We start from the raw sequence: 9,984 nt of genomic DNA, 5'->3' as shown, positions 1-9,984 counted from the left end.
GAAAGCAGGCACACGTCCGCTACCATGTGAGACTGTGAAATTGTTAGAATCAGGTTTAGGCACCAAAGAGCATGACAACATGAAACAGGATGAAAACCGGCATCCTAAATGGCCACAGATATTTGGGAGGAAAAGAATGAATCAGAATTCAAAACTTTGTAAGCATGTTGAAAGTCATTTAGATCCAAAAAGGAAATCTCTATCATATATAATATTCTATATATTTACCTGGAGAAAAGAATCACTTACCTCAGAGAGATAAAGATATGGGAAAAAATCATTACCACACAAGGAGAGTAAACTGATAAGATTTTGCAAAACTCTATGTTGATTTTCTTGAAGAGGAAATATGGACAGTCACTCACTGCCCTGAGTCCATTCGGAGTCCTCTTGAGCCTGCAGGACAGGGTAGACCTGCCCCTGTGGCCTCATCTTTCTGCAACAAAGCAGCTGGTGGCTTCAAACCACTGTTTCCACAGTTAGCAGCCCAACACATAACCACTATGCAGTAGAGAGGGACTATTACGGTATCATTCTCTTAGAAAGCCGCAGAAGTGCTAAAAGATAGCATTTCTCCAATTTCAGAAGCACAAAAAACCTCAGGGAGGATAAATTGCCAAAACACAATGGAGTCAAACTCCAGAAAAACAAAGCAAAGGAAAACTGTTACGCAGCCAGAGGAAATAAAAGGACATGACAATTAGATTGACAGCTGACTTCTCAATAGAACACAGGGCAGGCCCCCGCTTCCCACACAAGCAGCAGCGGTCTGCGTCCTTCCGAGATACAGAAGATACTGGCAAAATCACTGCCAGTTACATTTAGATCAATCGCAAGAAATGACTTTCAAAACAAGGGCAAAATGGAGGCGTTTTCAGACAGACAGAACTAAAGTGGGCATGTCGGTCCCCTGGAGGCCCTGAGGAAAGGAAGTCTCAGAGGATGTACTTGAGGAAGGAGGACGGGAACCCCAGGAGGAAGGATGCGTGTGGAAGAAAAGCCACACCAGTGAGTGAAGAGAAACAAACACAGACCACGCCAAACAATAATAGCATTTCTGTCATTCGGGGCTTTCAAAAAAACCAAACTAGAAACACGAGGCAACAGCAGTGCCTGTCGGCAGGCAAAAAAAAAAAGGAAGTCAAGACAGTTGCTGTCAAGTCGATTTCTGATGCAGGACAGTGCAGGTGGGTCAGAGTAGAACAGTGCTCCGTAGAATTTCCAGTGGCTGATTTTGCACAAGTAGATTGCCAGGCCTTTCTACAAAGTGCCTCTGGCACTGCCACAAACCAAGAGGGGTGTTCAAGACAAAGATATGTGTACTACTGCAGGAGGTTAAAATGTATTGGTTGGATACTGTTAGAGTGGCATATCTTGGAGGGGGTGGGGCCATCTATCTTGTGGGGTGAGATCTTTCCATCACCATGCTCAGTTAGAATTGCTGACCCACTCCATGTTATATGGCGATGCTAGAGTGTAGTCACTTCTAGAATTGCCACCTGTACTCAGGGAAGTCCACCTGGACCACCACCTCCCTGATGCATTTGTTGTAAATAAGGTATGAAAATGTAACAGCTAAAACACTAGACATGCATGTTATAGGTCGCCTTGGTAGTACTGTATGTCAAGCAGAGCTGCTAATTGCAAAGTCCATGGTTCAAACCCACCAGCCACTCTTTGGGAGTAAGATGAGGCTGCCTCCTCCTATAAAGAATTTATAGTCTCAGACCCCCTACACTGAGTCAGTAGGAGTCAGAATTGACTTGATGGCAGCATGTTTGGTTTCAGAACTTAAACAGAAGAGAAAAATAAAATACATCATGCAGCCAAAATCTTACTCCAAAAGGGAGGGAGTTAAGGAGTAGGAAAAACAGGCACCAAGAAACCAAGTGTGGTAGTTACATGATTTCATGTCAACTTGAAGATATATAAAAGGTGTCGGGTGGAGTTTGGCCTGTCAGTCAGGTCTCAGCCTGATGGTGCCTCCTTGTGGGCATGGCTTTCTCATAAGGAGAGTCCTGGGAACCTCCCCCTCTCTCTCTGCCTTCACCTTCTTGCTGATGGACCCTGATTGCTGCCAGAGCCACTGCCATTGGATTCACATGACTTTGTACCCACCAGCCTGTGATCTTCCTGCATTCTGCATCATTTTATGTGGCTATGTGAGTCTGAAGTGGGACTCATGTACTAGTATCAGACTTACAGACTTAAGTTGGACTGGGGTGGGATGTTTTCTTGATATATAATTGCTTCTTATAAAACTCTTTCTTATACATATATGAGCATCACTGGATTTGTTTCTCTAGTCAAGCAAGCCTAATACACCAACGAATAGCAAGGAGCCAAGGACCTGACCCCAGAGCCACCAGGGAGAAAGCCTTCCCCGGGAGCAGGTACCTGAAACTCCATCTTCTAACCTCCTAAATAATGAGAAAATACATTTTCTGTTCAAGAAAATTAATAATAAAAGATGGCTTAAAAATAAATCCAAATAGTTCAATTATGACTAAGGTAAGAAATAATTTCTAAATGAGATGACCAATGTACAACAAATAGAGAGGACAGAGAAATTCATTGAACAGTATCATCATGGTCACGGGTTCAATGCAAGGCCAGCAGTTGAAAACCACCAGCCATTACCCAGGAGAAAGGTGGAGCCTTCTCCTCATAGGGGCAGCTCTACCCTATAGCGTAGACCCTGTAGTCGTACAGGGTTACCATGAATTGGCATGGACTCAATGGAAGTAAGTGTGGTTTGAGATCTACATCAATATTGACATAGCTATTCCCAAATATGCAGTTGGGGCTGATCATCTCATGGGAGGTTCAAACCCACCAGCACTCCTTGAGAACAAGACGAGCCGCCTGCCTTAGGACCCTGAGCGAGCAGTTCTGCTCTGTCCTGCGGGGTCACTAAGAGCTGGCGTCGACTTGGTGACAGTGGACTGGTTTTTGTGGTTGTATTTTTAAATAACTCCCAAATGCAGAATCTAGGAAACACTGCAATTTCTTTAACAAATAAATCTCAAGATGCAAAGGATCTTTGTAATCTTAGAGATCTGGTGGCAGAATGGTTACACCTTCAGCTGCTAACCTCAAGGTCAGCAGTTCAAAACCATCAACAGCTTTCTACTCCCATAAAGAGTGATAGTCTTGGAAACCCACAGGGGCAGTTCTACCCTGTCCTATGGGGGGAGTCGGGAGAGGGGATGGAGAATAGGCGAGGGCCAGGAAGAGGAGGGGAGAGAAGAAGAGGGGGAAGGAGCTTCTAATTAAATTAAAGATATTGAAGAAAGCACCTCCTGCTTCAGGAAGCCTTGAGAATGACACACATGCACACACACAGCACGCACACACCACACACACACATATGACACATACCCCCTTCTATGAGGATTTCATTTCCGTTACTATTTTTGCTGAAGAGAGCAGAGAAGACAGAGCCATCTGGGAAAGTGCATGATGATGAGCTGCTGTATTTTGTTAAGAAACATTTCAAGAGTCTGTCATTGAATGTTGCAGGACACTGAAGAAAGCAATTTTTAATCACAAAGAAGCTCCTACATAGAGAACAGAGAGCAGGGAAGAGAAAGATTGAACATAATAATAATAAAAAAAAACCTTTAGCGCGCCTCTAAAGTACCTGTGAGGGTCTGGCAAGGAATGCCTGTGTCTGGGGTGGGGGTGGGGCTGCCCTGTTTCATCAGTGAGGCTGGATGGTGCTCAGGGAGAGCCATCGTTACTAGGGGAAGGGTGGGTTCTGGAAGCCCATCCTGAGCCCCTCTATGCGGCCTGTGTACACAGACAGACAGGCTTTCGAGGTTCTGAAGAGACAAAGAGTCAAACAGAGAAGCAAGGCCAGGAGAAGGGTTTGTTGTCTGTTTGGTTTTTTAATGAATCATTTTACTGGGGGCTCTTACAGCTCATATAACAATCCATACATCAACCGTATCAAGCGCCTTTATACTTATGTGGCCATCATCTTTTTCGAACCATTTACTTTCTAGTTGAGCCCTTGATATCAGCTCCTCTTTTTTCCCCTCCCTCCACCCACTTCCACCCTCGCGAACCCTCGATAAATTATGTTATTATTTTCATATTTACACCGTTTGCCGTCTCCTTTCACCCACGTTTCTGTTGTTCATCGCCCTGGGGTGGGGGTGAGATGGTTACCAATTGATCATTGCGATGGGTTCCCCGTTCAAGGAGAATGTCTAAATGGCCATTTCGTTCTTTCTATGGGACATCTGGAAATCCTGTGTGAGTACCAGGGACACAGAGGAAGCAGGAAGAGAGCTGTGCATGGGGACAGGGCAGAGCGAGCCTGCCCATCACACCAAAGGGAAGGGACCGTGGTTTCACTAAGTTGGTGACGTGGGCAGTGACCCGGGGTGTAGGCTGCCCTCAAGGGTCTTCCATTAATTAGACCAGCGGTTCTCAACCTGTGGGTCGCAACCCCTTTGGGGGTCGAACGACCCTTTCACAGGGGCCACCCGATTCATCACAGTAGCAAAATTATAGTTATGAAGTAACAATCAAGATAATTTTATGGTTGGGGGGATTACCACAACATGAGGAACTGTATTAAAGGGCCGCAGCATTAGGAAGATTGCGATCCACTGCACTAGTCGTTTCCTGTTCGTTTGGAAATGTTAAGAGTGAAGAATTGAGACTGCAGAAAGATGGGTACTGAATCCAGGTCTGCAGAGCAGGGAGAGGAGCAGGCAGGATGAGGGGAGGAACACAGCGTGTGCCCATGATTTTCCTTGGAATGATGAGTGATCCAGTTCATCCACAAAAGCCCATCCACTGCCGTGGAGTCCATTTCGACCCACAGCGATCCCCGATGGCATTTCTGAGGTTGTCAATCTTTATGGGGAGCGGAGAGCCTCAACTTTCTCCCGTAGAATAGCTGGTGGGTTTGAACCGTTTGCGGTTCACAGGTCTGCACCTAACCCATAGGCCACCAGGGCCCCTTGTACGGAGCAAGGTCCCAGGCATATTTTGCCCCCACGCTTCTGGTGGTGGGATCTGAATGCTCCCGGAAATCTGTGCTCCTCAGTGGATCACATTGAATGAGACAACAACAAACACACAGACAGCCAAACCAAACCCGTGGCCACCAGTCGATTCGGACTCAAGCAACCCCGCCCAGGTGTCAGTGACTGACTGACTGAAGTAGGCTAAAAAGGAGCTGGGTTAGCTTCCGAGTGAGCACTTTCAGGGGAGCCAGCGTGTGACCTTCCTTCCTTCTTCTGGGAAGCCCTGGTCTTCACCCCGGCCCACTTCCGTCCTGTGGCCTCTCCGCCCCTAGGGACCTCCTCCTGCGGTCCAGCCTTGCTGATTCCCATGATCCACCGTCAACCAAGAGCCTGGCTTAGGCTCTCAGGAGAATGGGCAACCACCAGCTCCTTCCCTGGAAAGCAGGAGGAGTCCCTTAGGAGTCCCTTATTCTGGCCGTCGTTTCTCCTGCGGCACACCTGAAAGCAGCAGCTGCCCGTGGGGCACAGCGCCCTTGGAAACACCCCACCAAGAGGGGAAAGACACAGCTCTGCGTGGAGGCCCAGCGCCCGTCAATTCACACTGCGCCCAAATGGCACCTCCAGCGTTCTCCAAGGACTCAGACTGGGTTCCTTTCCAACGGTCTTTGATTTGGGAACAAAAAGAAGTCTGGGGAGAGAGACCAGGGTGGATGGGAAAAGGTTTTCCAAAGACTTTCTCCTAGGACAGCCCTTATTCACCTGGAAGAATGAGCAGACTCAATGTTGAGAAGGAGTAAAAATTCCTCCTCACAGCTTCCCTGATCTATCCTCACCAATAATATCATTTGCCATTTCCTTCAAACTTCTAATCACCTCCATGACTGTCGCATCTCCTTCTAGAAAACTGGTTAGGATCACCCCTTTGGGATAAAAAAGGGCGTGCGGGGGGGGTGGGGTACCCCTATCTTCTGAGCTGACCTGACCTCTCTGCTTGGAATTTAACAAGTCCCGCCAATGCCCTCAGAAGCCAAGGCCCCTAACAAACCCAAGACGGACGTATTACTGGCCGACCTTGCCTGCGGCCGCCCCTACTCTTATGCCTTGAACTTCATTCAAAACAAAAAGGAATACTATCCATGCAGCCTGGCCACATCACAGTGCTCTGGGGAAGTTACCTGAGCAGGTAAGCAACAGTCCCAGAAAAAGTCCACCTTCAAAGCACACATTCCTTTGCCCATCCACCCTCTGCAACCTTGTGGATCTAACAACACACACGATGATAAGTACACGATGCACCTAGTTCTGTTTGTTGATGTTTTTCTGACACCGTGTAAAAATACCTTGGATACGAGCAAAACTCGGTTATCCAGAAAAATGTGGAATATAGAAGGACAAATATGATGAGGCCACTGTGATCAGGTGTGGGCAAGGTAAAATTCCCATACCCAAGGGAGCAGACTTTGAAGATTGCCAAGGTTGTGGTGCGGGATGGGCTGGGGAGGATGGAGAGGAAAATGCAGTGGGCTCTCCAGCCATATGCAGCTCTCCTGGTACATACATGTGGCTCTGAAGTAAAACTGAAAATGAAAGTAACAATATCACAGTTCCATTCATTAACATTTTAAAGGCCAGTATTCAGAGCATGGGAATTCCATTTGTATGTAAAAATATCCGTACAGCTCTCGAATAATTTTTAAATTGTTGTGAGGGATAGGATTGGCTCTTCCATCTCTAAGAACATTTGCGGAGCCCTGGGCTAGACTGTTGATGGGTGTTCAGTGAATTATTGAGGAGTTTGATGAGTCGTTTATAAACTGTTGACAAGTTGATGATCTGAAATGTAAACCCCCACCTAATCTACAGTTAAAAATAAAAAAGGAGTTTTCAAAAAGGTGGGGGAAGCCAAATAGTTAGATAGTATAAAGAATACTTTGGTAATAAGGTACCTGGAATGTCTAGTCTATGTGACTGTTTCCTAATAGCATTGGACAGTCTCAGCAGGAGCACCCCCCACCCCTTTCGCCCCCGGGCAGAAACCAAGCCATCAGACATGAGGATCACCTGCCTGGAGTGGCCGTTGCCTCCGCCTGCAAGTGTCCAGCAGCCACAGTAGCTGCAGGACTAACTCCTGTGTTCCATCCCACCACCAGCCTGCCGGCATGACCCAGGCCTGCTCCCTGGGCCCCACTGGCTTTGGGCCTCATATTTTCTTTGGTCTTCAAACTGGCTTTGGGCCTCATATTTTCTTTGGAGGATAATGCTAGTGGGCGTTCGTTTCCTTTGAGTTATTTCTGTTACCTTGTCGTTGAACAAAGGATTGGGTGAGAGAAGTGGAGGGGGCGGTGGGAAGTAAGCCGAGAGCAGATGCTGGGAAGTATCGGCCCTCGTTCGGAGGCAGCAAGCGAAACCTCCATCAAGCCCATCTTGATGAGAAGCCACAGGACACGGGGGCGGAGGGGCCCTGAGCCCCTTTACCCAAAATAACCAGCTCCGTGAGGGTTTATCATGTGGTGGGAACAATGCGGGTGGCTGTAATTACCACTGGCGGCTCCAAGGTATCTCTCGAACCTGAGGTCAGAAAAAAGCCTGGGTGTCTTGAGGTGGGTGGGTTAGGGTCACCCAGGACAATCGGAGAATCTCCCAGCCCACCAAGCCCCTTAAGTGGATGAGCTAGGAGTGCAAACAGGGAGGCAGAGGGATAAAAGGAAGTAAAGCCACCAATGTGAGGGACCTGGGTCACTCCTTAGAAATGGCATTGACTGGGAGGGGATGCTGTTTCTCACTTTTGTCCACATTTCTGGCAGTTGACTGCCCATTGGTAAGTCACTCAAGTTCTCAAAGTTGTGATTTCTTCTCTTAGAAACATGGAGCGACAAGCTCTCTAGGGGTCTCTCCCAGCCAGTGGCCACCGCTGGGGGACATGGGGGAAGAGTACAGACCACAGGGGTGGGGGTGGGGCACCAATAAGACTATCAAATTTCTTTGCAAGGTTTTAGCAAAGGTCTGTCATCTTTCTTCTTAACAAGATTCATTTAAAGTATCCTATAGTGACAGCGATAAAAATCTTTGCAAGTCTCAGCTTTCATGTATCAATATACCTTCGAGGCTAAATCTGTCCTGATCGACTTTGAATTCCCTCCCACGCCTCGGTCAGAGCCGTCGCCCTTGTTCACTTACAGCGAAGATTTGCGTCACATGGCTTCCTCCGCACACACCACCGCAAGCACACACTGTCGTTTGTCACTGATGCCTTTTTGGAGTGCTTGTCATGTTTTCTGGTGTTTCAGCTACAATATTGTGGTAAGGAGTATTTGTGGGCCTGTATCAGTAACTCTCTTCAATGGAATTGTAATGAAAGGAAAAGGAGAGAAATCATAACAGGCTTCCACTGACTAATGATGTTGCCACTCAATGTTGAAAGAGTGTACATAATTCTTCCCCAAAACTCACAGCCGGAGTTCATTCTGGGTCACGGAGATCCTATAGGATTGTACAGCTGCCCTTGTGGGCGTCTGAGAGTGCAGCTCTGTACGAGAGTAGGCAGCCTTATCTTTCTCCCGGGAGCGGCTGGTAGTTTCAAACCGCTGACCTTGAAGCTCGCACACCAACATGTGACCCACGACACCAGCAGGGCTCCCAATTTTGTTCATGATATTCATATAAGAAATATTACATGTAATCAATTTAAAACTATATCACATATTATTCTCCAAACTGAGAACAAACCCTACTAAAGATTCTGGTAGGGAAGAATGGCTGCTCAAAAGATTAAATGCATGGGGAAAAAACCTAACCAGCGAAGCAAAAGGCCTGTACAAAGAAAACTACAAAGCATTATTACAAACCAAGAGACCTACTTCAATGGAAAGAAACATGCCATGCTCCCGGATAAGACTCAACATTGTGAAAATGTCCATCTGCAGACGTAATGTAATCCCTATCCGGATCCCCACATTACGCTTTCGGGAGATGGAGAAAATAATAACCAGCTTTCTAGAAAAAGGAACCCTGGTGGTATAGTGGTTATGAATTGGGCTGCTAACGACAAGGTCAGCAGTTCAACCCACAAGGTGCTTGATGGGAGAAAGAACTTTCTATTCCCGTAGCGTTAGTCTTGGAAACTCAAAGAAGCAATTCTACCCAGGCCTATGAGAGTCGGCAATGACTTGTTTGCTTGTTTGTTTTTTAGTTATCCATATAGCCAAGGGCACACCATGAAGAAGGACAGGCTATCCACATTGGAGGAATTTGCCATTGAACACCTTAGGTCAGAAAGCATTCAAAATATGACCAAGGAAAAGCTGCCTTCTCAAAGTAGAGTGGTGCATGATGACATGGTTGGGGAAAAGCCTGCAGGAACTGATTTCCTGAAGGGGCATAACTCAAAATGAGAAGAAACAGCTGCACAGACTATTAATAATCAGAACATGGAGTGCACGAATTACGAATCAAGGGCAATTGGAGGTCGCAGAAAAGGAAATGTTAACACATGAAATAGATACCCTAGGTGGCAGTGAGCTGAACTAGGCTAGCATTGGCCATTCTGAGTCCAAAAATCATATGGTTTACTGTGCCAAAGATGATACATTGAGCGAAATGGTGAAGCATTCATTGTAAAAAAGAACATTTCAGAATCTATCTTGAAATGCCATGCTGTCTGTGATAGGGTGGCATCTATCCACATGCAAGTAAATTCAGTCAATACAACTATTTTTCAAAGTTATGCACCAACCACTAAAACTAGTGATGCAGCATTGAACAATTCTGTCTTTAGTCTGAAATTGATCAAACACGTAATCAAGGTACAATGATCATTATTGGCAATTGGAATGCAAAAGTTGGAAACAAAAAGGAAGGAGCAGAAAAACATGAATCCCAGAACACTCCATTGTGTTCCAAGTCCATGTTCATGGATCAAGAGGAAGAGGTACAAACGAGGGAATACTACGTGGTTTAAAATCAGGGGAGGGGAGTAGAAAGATCCCCAGGGAATGATGAGGGT

Source organism: Echinops telfairi, unplaced genomic scaffold, assembly GCF_000313985.2.
Source record: "Echinops telfairi isolate 266 unplaced genomic scaffold, ASM31398v2 ScPeMD7_3;HRSCAF=10, whole genome shotgun sequence".
In the NCBI taxonomy this organism is placed as follows: Eukaryota; Metazoa; Chordata; class Mammalia; order Afrosoricida; family Tenrecidae; genus Echinops; species Echinops telfairi.
Note: the sequence above shows the minus strand (reverse complement) of the source record.